Source organism: Nanorana parkeri, unplaced genomic scaffold (assembly GCF_000935625.1).
Source record: "Nanorana parkeri isolate BGI_ZX_2015 unplaced genomic scaffold, ASM93562v1 scaffold1775, whole genome shotgun sequence".
Taxonomy (NCBI): Eukaryota; Metazoa; Chordata; class Amphibia; order Anura; family Dicroglossidae; genus Nanorana; species Nanorana parkeri.
In genome coordinates, this window is record NW_017308043.1 from 225 (window position 1) to 13,744 (window position 13,520).

Consider the following 13,520-nt stretch of genomic DNA (forward strand, 5'->3'; position numbering starts at 1 on the left):
CTGGGTCTATACTCCTGCTATGCTCATTATTTATGAGGGACTCCCACCATCCCTGTGCTGACTTCCTGGGTCTGAAATCCTGCTATGCTCATTATTTATGAGGGGTTCCCATCATCCCTGTGCTGACTTCCTGGGTCTATACTCCTGCTATGCTCATTATGAGGGACTCCCACCATCCCTGTGCTGACTTCCTGGGTCTGAAATCCTGCTATGCTCATTATTTATGAGGGACTCCCACCATCCCTGTGCTGACTTCCTGGGTCTATACTCCTGCTATGCTCATTATGAGGGACTCCCACCATCCCTGTGCTGACTTCCTGGGTCTGAAATCCTGCTATGCTCATTATGAGGGACTCCCACCATCCCTGTGCTGACTTCCTGGGTCTGAAATCCTGCTATGCTCATTATTTATGAGGGGTTCCCACCATCCCTGTGCTGACTTCCTGGGTCTATACTCCTGCTATGCTCATTATGAGGGACTCCCACCATCCCTGTGCTGACTTCCTGGGTCTGAAATCCTGCTATGCTCATTATTTCTGAGGGGTTACCACCATCCCTGTGCTGACTTCCTGGGTCTATACTCCTGCTATGCTCATTATGAGGGACTCCCACCATCCCTGTGCTGACTTCCTGGGTCTGAAATCCTGCTATGCTCATTATTTATGAGGGGTTACCACCATCCCTGTGCTGACTTCCTGGGTCTATACTCCTGCTATGCTCATTATGAGGGACTCCCACCATCCCTGTGCTGAGTTCCCGGGTCTGAAATCCTGCTATGCTCATTATGAGGGGTTCCCACCATCCCTGTGCTGACTTCCTGGGTCTGAAATCCTGCTATGCTCATTATTTATGAGGGGTTCCCACCATCCCTGTGCTGACTTCCTGGGTCTATACTCCTGCTATGCTCATTATTTATGAGGGACTCCCATCATCCCTGTGCTGACTTCCTGGGTCTGAAATCCTGCTATGCTCATTATTTCTGAGGGGTTACCACCATCCCTGTGCTGACTTCCTGGGTCTATACTCCTGCTATGCTCATTATGAGGGACTCCCACCATCCCTGTGCTGACTTCCTGGGTCTGTGTACAGTACACCTGCTGTGACCATTATGAGGGGCTACCACAACGCTCGAACTAACAATGTTTGATTCCTACTCATGTTCAAATAGAACCTGCGAACCATCCCTCCCTACTGGTGACGACAATTTAACATATTTTTTTTAAAAAGGCAATTTTACTTCATCATAACTAATTATCATAATTAATATGATAATTAAATGAAAATAACGAACATTATTATTTCGAATGATTCAGAATCTCACATCGACTACAAGTCTCCCACATTAAAAGAGGTAATTAACCTGCCCATATGCTTTGGCAATGCTAAAATGTATTTGGTCCTGCCAATAAAGCTTAATTAAATTTCATTTTATAATTTTCCAAAAAACAACCTCCCCCAGCAGCATAAGAAAACCTCTGATTGCTCAATTAGCCACTTTACCGTTGCAACGAAATCCGGATTTGGATCCGAAAATCGTTAACGGAATTTCGTACATCATGCTTAACTCTCAGAAGAGAAAACCTCTGATTGGTCAACCAATTCCAGATCCGAATTTCTGATAAAAAAAAATAAAAAATAATATCAACTCCAATAATGTACTTTGCTTTTTAACTTCAATAATATAACGAGTGTTCGTAACGTAACGTAATTCCGTCAACGGAATTTCGTATTTCATGCTTGTATTGTAATGCAACTCAGCAGCAGAAGAGAAAACCTCTGATTGGTCAACCAAAACGAAATACGAATTCCGTTAACGGATTCCGTATCCGAATTTCGGATTTAAAAAAAAACTACCATCCATCAATTACGATATAAATGTACATTGCTTTTTACCTTCAATATAACGGATGTTCGTAACGGAACGAAATTCCGTAACGGAATTTCGTAATTCCTGCCTGTATTGCAATGCAACTCTCAGCAGCAGAAGAGAACCTGATTGGTCAACCAAAACGAAATACGAATTCCGTTAACGGATTCCGTATCCGAATTCCGTATTTTAAAAAAAATACCATCAACTACAATATAAATGTACATTGCTTTTTACCTTCAATATGACGGATGTTCGTAACGGAACGAAATTCCGTAACGGAATTTAGTATTTCCTGCCTGTATGTATTGTAATGCAACCCTCAGCAGCAGCGTATCCGGATTTCGTATTTAAAAAAAAATCTTGTCATGTTGTTCAACCTCATTTACAGGGGTAATATTAGTTACCATTTCAAAGAAATTCGGATCCGAAATTCGGAACAGAATTTCGTATTTCGGATATATAATTCGGAAAATGCAATTCGGATGCTTCTGAAATTCGGAATTTCAGGAAAATTCGTACGAATTTCAATTCGTAATGAAACGAATCACACATGTCTACTCCTTTGCTTGTTGAACTCTGAACTCTGTCAGAACTCCTAAACCCATGCTGTTGAGTATCCACCTTTTATTCCTTTTTATTTTACTGTTGTGTATATCTATTTTGTATCTTTTTATTAATATCTTTTTTCTGTATATTTTCTGCACCGTTTCTTTTATTAACCCCTTCGTGACGGGAGACGTACAGTGTAAGTCCCGTCACAAAGTGGCTATATGACTGGCCACGTACACTGTACGTGCCGAGTTATATTAGCCTCTGTAACTCTGGTAACTGCTGATTCTCAGCAGTTGCAGTCATTAATGAATGCCTCACTATTGAGGCATTCATCAATGAAATAGTTAAGCTTTTTTAAAAGCTTCTTTCTTTCATTAATGAAAGAATGAAGCCGTTACATTCAGATACGGGTTCGCTAAATAGCGATCCCGTATCTGACAGCTGAAGATAGCAGAGAGGTAGCAGTGACTCACCTCTCTGCTATTCGTTTTGACAGCTGTACAGCCTGGCCTGATGTTAAATTATACATTTCAACCACTAGATACAAATGTATCTCTTGAGTGAAATGTATCAGTTTTGATCGTCTAGGAAGGATCAAAGACCTTTAGTGAGATCTGATTCTGACATGCTGTCAGGATCAGTCTCTAAAGTTATTACTAGCTGTTCCTAAGTTTGGAGCAGCCTGATAATAACTAAAAATTTAAAAAAGTTAATTTATTAAGCAGTCATAGTGATTGCTTGATATAAACTGACAAAACATTTTTTTAATTTTTTTACACTTATTTTTTGTACAAAGTGTATAAAAAATAAAGTGTACAAAAAAATTAGGAAAATAAAACTTTTATACATAAATATATTTTTATACTATAATTATTATTTAAAAATTATAAAAATAATAATAAAAACTTGCTGCTATGGAAGAATCACACAGCAAAAATGTAAAAATGTAAAAGGTGTGTCAGTCATTTAGGAACAGAAACTAAAAACTAGCTCAGTCATGAAGAGGTTAAAGGACGATCTTAAAAATCGTTAAGCTTCTCCCTACGCTCTAAACCCGAACTTAAAGTATCATTGCCTCTGTGAAGAGTGCAGCAGTATCATAGGCATTGTTTAATGGTTTTAAATTGTCGCAGCACTTGCTGGGCACGATCTGTGTTTCCATTAAAAAACACTGGGTGGCAGCAAACGTTTGGTGGGTAAAGGGTTAACAGCGGAGTTAAAGGAGAACTATGGGGTTAAGGCTTTTCCCCATAGTTCTCCTTAGGGTAACGGGAGGACACAAACTAGCGTCCTCCCATCACCCTAAGCTCAGTATACCGCGAGCAACAGCTAGCGGTATACTGAGACGCCGCAGCTGAAACGGATCCCGACAATTATGTCTGGATCCGCCCAGCTGCGTGAGTGACAGCTGACTCTGCCTATCTAGAGGCAGAGCCAGCTGTAACCGCCCCCTGCCCCGTCCGATCCGCCAGTCAGCACTGGCAGATCAGAGCAGGGAGGGGGGAATCCAGTCCCTCCCCTGTCACGGCAGAGAGCTGTGACAGGATCGAGAAGTGAGCGAACGCCGGTATGTGTTCGCTCACTTCCTGATCTACTGAGCCGACTTGTGACAGTCTCATTGTCACAGGTCGGCTAGGACTATGAGGTGAGTGAAAAGCACTCACCTCATAGTTCTCCTTCAACCAACCCTGGTGATGATCGCTCTCAGTCTGCTGGCCTGAGATTGTGTCCTGCGAGCTGGGAAATCTCTGTGCAGGGAGAGGCTGAGAGTGGTATTTCCACGTCCTTGTGATGCCCACGCTCGGTTCAGACTTGTGTATAGTCACGTGTGATTGACGTACAGCGGGTTTGGGCCGGGCATCTGTCACACCTTTCACCAACCTTCACATCATTGCAAGAAACAGTATTGTTTAATGTGCACAGCAGTGATTAGCCTTCAGATACTCACACTCAACACTTTACTTGACCTGTCATACCAGAACAGACTGTCAGAAGAGGGGACAAGTCACTCATCCAGTTGTGAGGTATTGAGCCTTATAAACAGGCTTTTTTTCCACAATAGCAGCAAAGGATAGACAGGTAGATATGTCAAAAGGAGCCAGAAGCTGCTACCTTCAGAGCAGGAATATAAATAATAAACATTGAAATATATCATAGCTAACTGACTAAAGAGATGTTTAAAACAGTTATTTTTTAAAAATCTTGAAAATAATAAAAGAATGATAGAAAAACATTATACATTAATTTCTAAGTAGTCCTTTACAGCCCCGACTCTCTTCAGTGTAACCACCCTTGTGAAATATATACCTTAAACCTCTATCTGGAAATCTTTACTTTGGGAACCTGTCCAGGCCATTTAGCATGCTAGACCTTCACCCTATTTATTTTTATAGATGGAACCAAACTTCTATGGATGGCTGTGACCAGCATGAGTACAGCTCTATTCATAGGACTAAATGGGGTGAGCCCTGCGCATACGCAGTTTTTACTCAATACAGCTGGGATTATTTGTGAGCAGCCAGGGCAAAGATGCTCAGGATCACGGGAAACAGGGATAAGGGTAATTATTTCTCACAGGTGGTTATACTTGGGCAAGGTATAAAGGACAGCTTCACAAATTGTGATATCGCCCTTTAACCTAGGGACAGACAGGAAAGTGTTGCAAGTGCAGTAAAATTACAGGAAAAAGGTCATTAAAGTGGCTCACAGCGCATGTCATTCTCAGTGGAAAAACATTTATTTAGGATGTTTTGTTTGTAAAGTATGAAAACGCATAAACATTTGAGAACTGAGATAAATAAACATTGCTGAAGCATGAAAGTAGAATGCAAAGAGTGTCAGAATTGCACAAAGTTGCTGTGGGACGTGAGAAGACAAATTTCAGATGAAAGGGAAATGACAAGTCACAGGGAATACACTGACAGAACAGGCCTAAATAATTCTCTGATCCAATAGATCGTTTTAACTTGCTGTCAACATAATTCAAAGTTTGATTTAGTAGTCATTAGCAGCACATGTAAGATGTTCCAAACACTTTGTTCTTATAGTTTGCTCACATCAATGTTTCAAAAGAGCATCCTGCTAAGAATTCTTAACAAAGAATTCATAAATTAACACAAAATTCGCTTACGGTGCTATGGAATCTATGGTCTTTAGATCATTTTTTAGACAGGCATGGAAGAGATCCACACATGGAAAAAATTATGTTTATGACATATGCTAGTTTTACTTAACTAAGCTACACATGCATGATTATGCTCTTACTTACTTCTGCTACTTCTATTTACCTACCTACTTGGGTCTATTGTTTTCATTTAACCTGCGGGCTGAACCAAAAAAAATAGAACAGATTCCTCCACCAATGCTTACGAGAGTTGATGGATGAATCCTCTGCTGTTCCTTTTGTATTCTGACAGTGGCCGCTGTCAAAATACCCCAACAGAGCCAGTAGATGATTGCCTGCAAGTTCCGTTCTGCCAAGAATTATCCAACCTACTCCTTTAATCAGCTGATTGAGGGTTGCCAGGCGGAAGGGTGCCGACAGCAGCCCTCACAGTACAAATTGTGTCTGGTTCATCAATTTTAAAGTCAATATGAGTAAGTCTCAGGTATTACATATATCATTACCAGAAAGTGATTGTGATTTCATTAAGGCCACATACCCATTTTACTGGGCTGACATGGCTGTTAAATTTATAGAGATACAAATACTGGCCAACCTGGACGGACTGTTTCACTTGATCTATGCTCTGCTCATATCCTTTGTATGAGAGCATCTGCAGGTATGGTCCACTAAAAAACACTCTTGGTTCGGTAGACTGTCACTCTTTAAGATGGACATTGTACCTTGCTTTTTATACTTCTTTCAGACATTATGTATATAAATTCCTAGATCCTTTTTTCTAACTATTCGGTCTATTGTTCTGAAATATACTGTATATGGGCAAACTCGCCGGCTAGGGTGAGCAAATACATTCTGACCAGACCTAAAGAGATGGAGGCGAAAGGGCTCCCAAATGTATAATTTTACTACTCAGCGTTGTGCTGTTTGGTTGAGCGGTTTGCTAGGGATAATGTTAAACATCATGCTGAAATAGAGGACTATATGACCCCAGCTCCACTTACGGCTCTGCCCTGGATTTCTCTGGCGAGGAGTCCCCCATTGGTGACTGTAGTACTACAGATATGGGACTGCGCTGTACGGACGTGCAAGATATCAACATATGTAGGCCCTGTGACGCTAGTGTTGGGTAACTCTGATTTCCCCCTGGGGATGAAATGTCATAGATTTATTTGCTGGAAGAGTGGAGTACCATCACCAATCTTGAATGGTCTTGATCTAAATGGACCTAAACCATAAGTGGACTAATAGAGGAACGACAAGCAGGAAAATGGCTGCAATATGTTCAATTTAAACATTTTTGTACACAACTGTCAAGGATGGGTTTGCCCCCAAGACCACTGACATCTATGGAGGAGATATGCTTGCAGGTCAAAGACAGCTCCCTTCTGATCTCTAAACAATATAAACTACTATTGAAGAGTGCATTCTCAACACGTCCTTTCTTTGTGCGGGCGTGGGAAAGAGAGCTGGGCCGGGTGATGAAGGATTCAGACTGGGATAAGGTTTTCAATCTAGCATTTAAATCTATTTCTGATAGCCAGGCACCAGAAAGTATCTATAAGAGCATAGCCAGATGGTACAGATGTCCAGTATCGGTAGCTAAATATTCCATCTCAACTTTGGCCAGATGTTGGCGCTGTGGGGAAGGATCAATGCTTCATATTTGGTGGGAGTGTTAGCTGATTCGGTCCTGCCGCCAGGACCAATCCCGACCCAACCTTTGTTGACATTAGGGAGCAGAGCTTACAGTTAATGGCCAATTTTTGGGGGGAACTTTTTCTTTCGGCGAGTCGTCGGCCGTTGTCCATCATGACTTACCTGGATCTACATCGCTAGACGACGTGATGAACAGTGTTGAGTGTTTATTTACTATTTCAGTATGTATGCTACTATTATTTGCTGCTGCAAAATCTTATTTGTCTGAAGAGTGAACATGCAAGTAATTAAAGTAGAACATTGTAACCCAAAGTTTGTTTTTGGGGAAGAATACCAGGAATAGGAAACTTGATGTGTTTACCCCAAAAAGTCTTGGCTGGAGTTCTACACTATGCTTAAAGGTCTTTGAAAGTTCTCCTGGTATTAAAATCTGGGTTGGTGGGCCGTGGTTCAACATTTCCTGCACAATCATAAGACTATCCTTGGGAAACAGGACTCTGTGATAAATGAGTTTGAGAGGAACCTACCAGTCATATTTGTGTGAGTATCCCAAAGAATGTGGAGGTGCTAATGGAGTGGGGGAGGATGTACTTGGTGTATACATGTACTTGTATGTAAATGTAGCCTGTTCTCTTTGCATTGCTTTTGTTTGCTGTGGAATAGCTGGTTATCCTGCCCATTCCACCCGCTTTCCTTTTTTAACCTGCGCCAGACACCGAGTCACATCCATTCTAGTGCGGTCAGTCTGCATATCTGCCTTCCACTTATAAACTACAGGAGGTTGTGGCCAAACATCTGCTGGAATATGTGTAGGCTCCCCTTGCTGGGTCTTTGGGTGGAGAGAGGTGCAAGTGCACCCTTAATTCTCCACTAGAGGTCTCTCTCCACCACTGATATATAAATAGAAGAGGGTAGAAGAAGGCTGTGTGGGAGTTTGGCTGCAAAGAGGTGCAAAGCGAGGAGCTTAAGCCCTCAGTCACATGAGTAACAGCCGGGCCCGTACAGATCCGTGCTTCATGGGGCCCCTACCGGGAAGGACAGGTGCTGCGTGTGATTTGTACGCAGCAGCCTGTTCTTCTCTATGGGAGTAAGTGGCCATACACCGCCATATGCTCACCCGAACTGCACGTCCGTGCGGGTGTCCCTGCTCGGACGCAGACAGGATCATCCTGTCAGCGTACGAGTACGGACACCCGCACCCGCACGGACGTTCAGTTTGGGTGAGCGTACGTCAACGCACTCCCATAGAGAAGAACAGGCTGCTGCGTACAAATCACACACAGCACCTTTCCTTCCCGGGAGCTGCCCAATGCGGCTGTGCATGCAGCCCGGATCTGTATGGGCCAGCTGTTACTCGTGTGAATGAGGGTTTAACATCTACAGCTGGCCCTTGTGGGAAGCACAGGGCCATGACTGGCAAGATGTAGCCACCCAGTTACCCAGTGTTCTCCTTTGGGGGAGCACTGTTCTTTTTCCCAGAGCAGGTTAGCCAGGGTAGTTGGGCATTTTTAAGAGAGTTTCCCCTTATGTGGTAACAAGTATAATGAGCTGAATGGAAAGGGAGGAATACATTGTGGTTGAAATATTGAAGAAGATGTTGCTGTTGAAATGTTCCTATCCTTATTAATTAAGTATTCACGTTTGAGAAAAGTATGTTGTGAGCCTCTTCAACCTCATACGTGACTGAGGCCTTTACTGTATATACCTTCCAATTGTCCCTGATTTGGAGGGACTGTCCTTGTTTTGAAACAAAATCCTTCTGTCCCTCTTTCCTTCTCAGTTGTCCCTCTTTTTGACTTGATGTACAGATATTGATGAAAAGGTTCTATTTAAGTAACAAAAGTTTCATCCTATCTCTTAATTATCTTGTCTGCTATTGTGAAAAGCCAGCATAAAGGAAAAGTCATGGTGGAAAACAACAACTTTGAGTTGAACCAATCATTTTCCGCATATATTCTTTTAGTTCTGCATAACATTGGACATGGTAGGGGTGTGTCCATTGCCTAAATGCATTGTAGTAGAAGGTGTCCCCCTTTCTCATTTCGCAAAGCTGGGAGGTATGCACAAACCTGGAGGGAAACATCAAAGAGCAGCTGGTTCAGGGCAGGAAGGTAATGGTCATAGAGAGATGGACGGACGACCTGGAACCACAAGTATGGCAGTGTACCTTGTCAAAGCCTAAGGTCAGACTGAGACTTGTGTTCATGTGTTTGGGACCAGTGGGGCAGTTTGGGAGCATTCGCCCACCACCCCTGCAAAGATTTAGGCCAGGGGTAGGCAATATCTGGCCCTTCAGTTGCTGTGCAACTACAAAAGCCATTAGGCATTGCAAGAGTCTGACAGCCACAGGCATGACTCCCAGAGGCAGATGCATGATGGGATTTGTGGTTTCCCTACAGCTGGAGAGCCACAGTTTTCTTACCCCTGTTTTAAGCTGACTGGCTAAACAACTCTAGTCACCAGGTGGGGGTAAAGGGCTCTGGGCAGGTATGACAGCCCTTGGGTTTTACATGCCATTACCCTTGGCCTAGCTCGTCACGAGGAGGGACCAGTGTGCATCGGTCTCTATCTTCTACAAAAGACTCCGTGTCTATGCATAATGAGGGAAATGTATCAAGACAGGAGCAGACAGAATCTGGAGCAGTTCCCCATGACAACCAATCAGCTTCTCTTTTCTGTTTGTTCAGTTAACCTTTGAAAATGAAAAATAGAAGCTGGTTGGTTTCCATGGACAAATGTTCCAGATTTTGTCTGCTCCCACACTGTTTGAGTGACAGCCTCGGGGATATATGTCAGCAAATCAATATACTTTGAGGCTTGTTCATATGCCATCGACAACTTTATATTTCGTTTTTACTCAGACGTTGCGGCCACAGTATAAGTTGTCCTTTACGTAAAGTGTCTGACATTGTTCTTTGACTGAGGAAGTTTCCACGTTGTAGAAACAAGTCACTAGATGTGAATGTGACCTATGGCTCAGCTGACATAGTGCCGGCGGTCACTTGCAGGTTCTCATGACAATGCCTGTTTAGCTGGCTTTGCTCCTCAGGGCTCTCATCCTGGCAGCTCAGTCACTGGCCTCATTGGCTGTCTACTGCACAGCTGTCGTCTCTCCTCTGCAACCCAAACATATGCTGGTATCAGAAGCGCCTACATTAAGGAGGTGGGTTAGACACATGCTCTCTCCCCTGATGGCCGCTTGTTATTGGAGAAATTGCATCCCCAGCATCCCTGCAGAGCTCCTCTTCCCCAATTGCCAGTAGATGGCGTTGCAGATATGCAAACGTCCGTTGTGTTTATACTTTGACAGGTCACATTGGGAATACCCAACAAACACCTGAGACCAAACTTTTATTGCTGCATTTGAAATATTATACTTTTACGTGAGTACATAGGTTGAAAAGACACAAGTCCATCTAGTTCAACCAATAGAGAAAGAAAAAAAGAATAAATAGAAAAACTCTATAAATAGAACCCTATACCCACAGGTAATCCAGAGGAAAGCAAAAAAAAACTCTGTATAAAAGCATGGTTCAGTTTGCTCCAACAGGGAAAACCCTCCTTCCTGATCCCTAAAGGCAATCGAATATTCCCAGGATCAACAATCTCTGCTGTTATTACTTAGAAATGCTAATATTCAGTTATATTCTGTGCATTTAGAAATGCATCCAGATTTTATTAAAACAATGAACTGTGCCATCTAGAACTAGTTCCTGAGGAAGCCTATTCCATGGTTTTACAGCTCTTACTGTAAAGAAGCCTTTCTGTATGTGAAGATTAAACCTCTTTACCTCCAGACGCAAAGAGTGCCAACCCCCCCTTTCCTTTGCAATGACCTTAACGTAAACAACATTGCAGAGGTTCACTATATGGACCACTTTTGCATTTATACAAGATGGCCATACTCCCCTTTCAGTACATTTAGCTCAGTTAATATTTCTTCATAGCTGAGGTCCTCCATGCGTCACCCCCGCCCCCACGGCCACCCCCCCCCCCCCCCCCCCCTTGTCTGTAACTTTAAACAATATGGACCATTTATGTGTTTACACATGGTTATCATACCCCCCTTCATTGCTTCTTCTCAAGGGAGGATAAATTCAGTTCATCTAATCATTTGCATTAACTCACATAAAAATATAAACAAAGTAAATTTCTATGAAAGCAGAACTTCAGTTAAAATAAAAATGTCAAAAACAATAGTCCAAAAAGGTAAAAATAAAAAAGTCTACTCTTCTGCCTGTTCTCCTCCAGGCTAAATGACTACCAGCATGATTCAACCCACTTCCTATGACTTTAGTCTGGGTATGATGTCTGGGTGTGCATCGCCATGTCACCCTGGGTTCACAGTACTACACAGCAGAGAGATGTGCTTACGTCATAACATCAGTGCCATTTTCTAAAGTATTGAAGACCGTCCACCACCACTGCAGCAAGAGGAGGACCCAGGACATCACATGAACAGCCAGAAGATGGTCCGATCTGTGTGAACAGACAGCATCAGACGATGGCGATACCGCGCGGCAAATAAGCGCGATATCGCGGCAGAAGTCGCGGGATTAAAGGCTCAGCGTGAATGGGCACTAAGACCTTGAAATCTGAGCTGCTGAAAAAGACTGGTGAAATCTAGGGACAGATTGGTTAGGTGGAACGTTAAGGTTAAAATATTCAAAGTTAATTCCATGCACTAATGCCCCCTCTTCCTTGACAACCTCTATCTACTGGTCTCCAGTAGTGTACTGACTATGCTGACAGCTACCTGTCCTTGATGTACACATACTTTATGTAAAGATTAATGAGAGTAGGAAGGTCACTGGGGGCCAAATCAAAATGTTGCTGTGGGGCTCTGTGATCTGTTGTTACGCATTACTTCCAACTGTCCTTTATTTGAAGAAACTGTCCCTTCTTGGGAACCAAATCCCTCTGTGCCTCTTGGCTCCTCAAATGCCTTGTTCTGATCTACAAACATACTATTTCAATGCCCAAAATGTTTGTATTGCTTTCATCAAACCTCCGGAATATTGTACTTATTTGATCTCAAACACTTGTATACAGGAAATGTAGTAGTGAAAATAAGCATCATTTAGGAGAGCTGGTCACATGTGTTTGTTATGGTCTGCAAGATCCAGGGTATGAAAGGGGCACGACTTTTGACCTAATAGTTTGTGTTGAAAGGTGTCCCTCTGTACCATCTTTGGGAGGTCAGAGTTTCAGCCCTGATATGACCTGCACTTGACCTCCTTCTAACCTGCATTTGATCTGCTTCAAGCTGGCTCAGCTTTCCTATAGATTTGTATAGGAATGCAAAACATGTTTGAAGCAAACAAAAGCCCAACAATACAGGCCCCAAGGCAGGGTACTTTAATACAGTTACATTATAATGTTATATGAATACATATAACATTATAATGTTATATGTATTCATGCAGACTTGTAAAGTTCAGTCTAGTTATATCTAGATCTTCTTATTCACATAACAAAGGTTACATTTTAAAAAAATGCTGCTTACATATTGCTTGCTCTTTCTGAGAAAAAAAGTTATTTTTCTCTAAACTGAATTTTCCTCTGAAATGCAAGGGGGTGGCGTGGTTAATGTTTAACCCAATTAACCATGTCTATACTTTGCTGGCAGATGTCATCATCAGTCATCAAGATCTGCACACTGTCTCTCCTACCAAAGGGTTAAAAATCTAGAAGCATTGTATGATAATGAGAGGAAGCTTAGTCTGCCCCTGGTCTTGCTAGGGGGAGAGGTAGGGTTTTCTAACACTTGGAACCTGTACAGAGTTAGTACCATGTAGACTGCACTACAAGGGTTTTTTTGTCTTGAATTCAGATTTAAATGTTCAGGCAAGCTTTTGGGGCCTACGTTCTTCTTCTGAGGTATAGGCAGTACTGATAGATAAAGGTTTTAACAAAAATGCTACAATCTAAGGGTTCATGCAAGCAGATGTGATCAAATACTACCCCTCAATGCAGCAAGATCCTACATGTAATGTTGTCGGTACCTTGTTTTGTAATGTTTACATGCGTACACGCATTAAGCCCAATCGGTTGCTAGGAAGCTCAAGCTGCCTGGATCCTAGCAACAATCTGGGCAGAGCTAATGCTTCAGTAGTATACACACATGCCAATCTTACGCAACCAGTTTCCCATCAGGTCCAATCCGACAGCTGGTGGGAGGAGCCATTTTTGCCTATGCATAATTTTAAACAGCTCCTCCAGCTGGCCTTCAGAGAAGACCTAATGGGGAACTGTTATACCCAGCCATGGTGGCTTCGCTCTCTTGCTCCTCCCCTCCCAATCAAATTATACACAGAG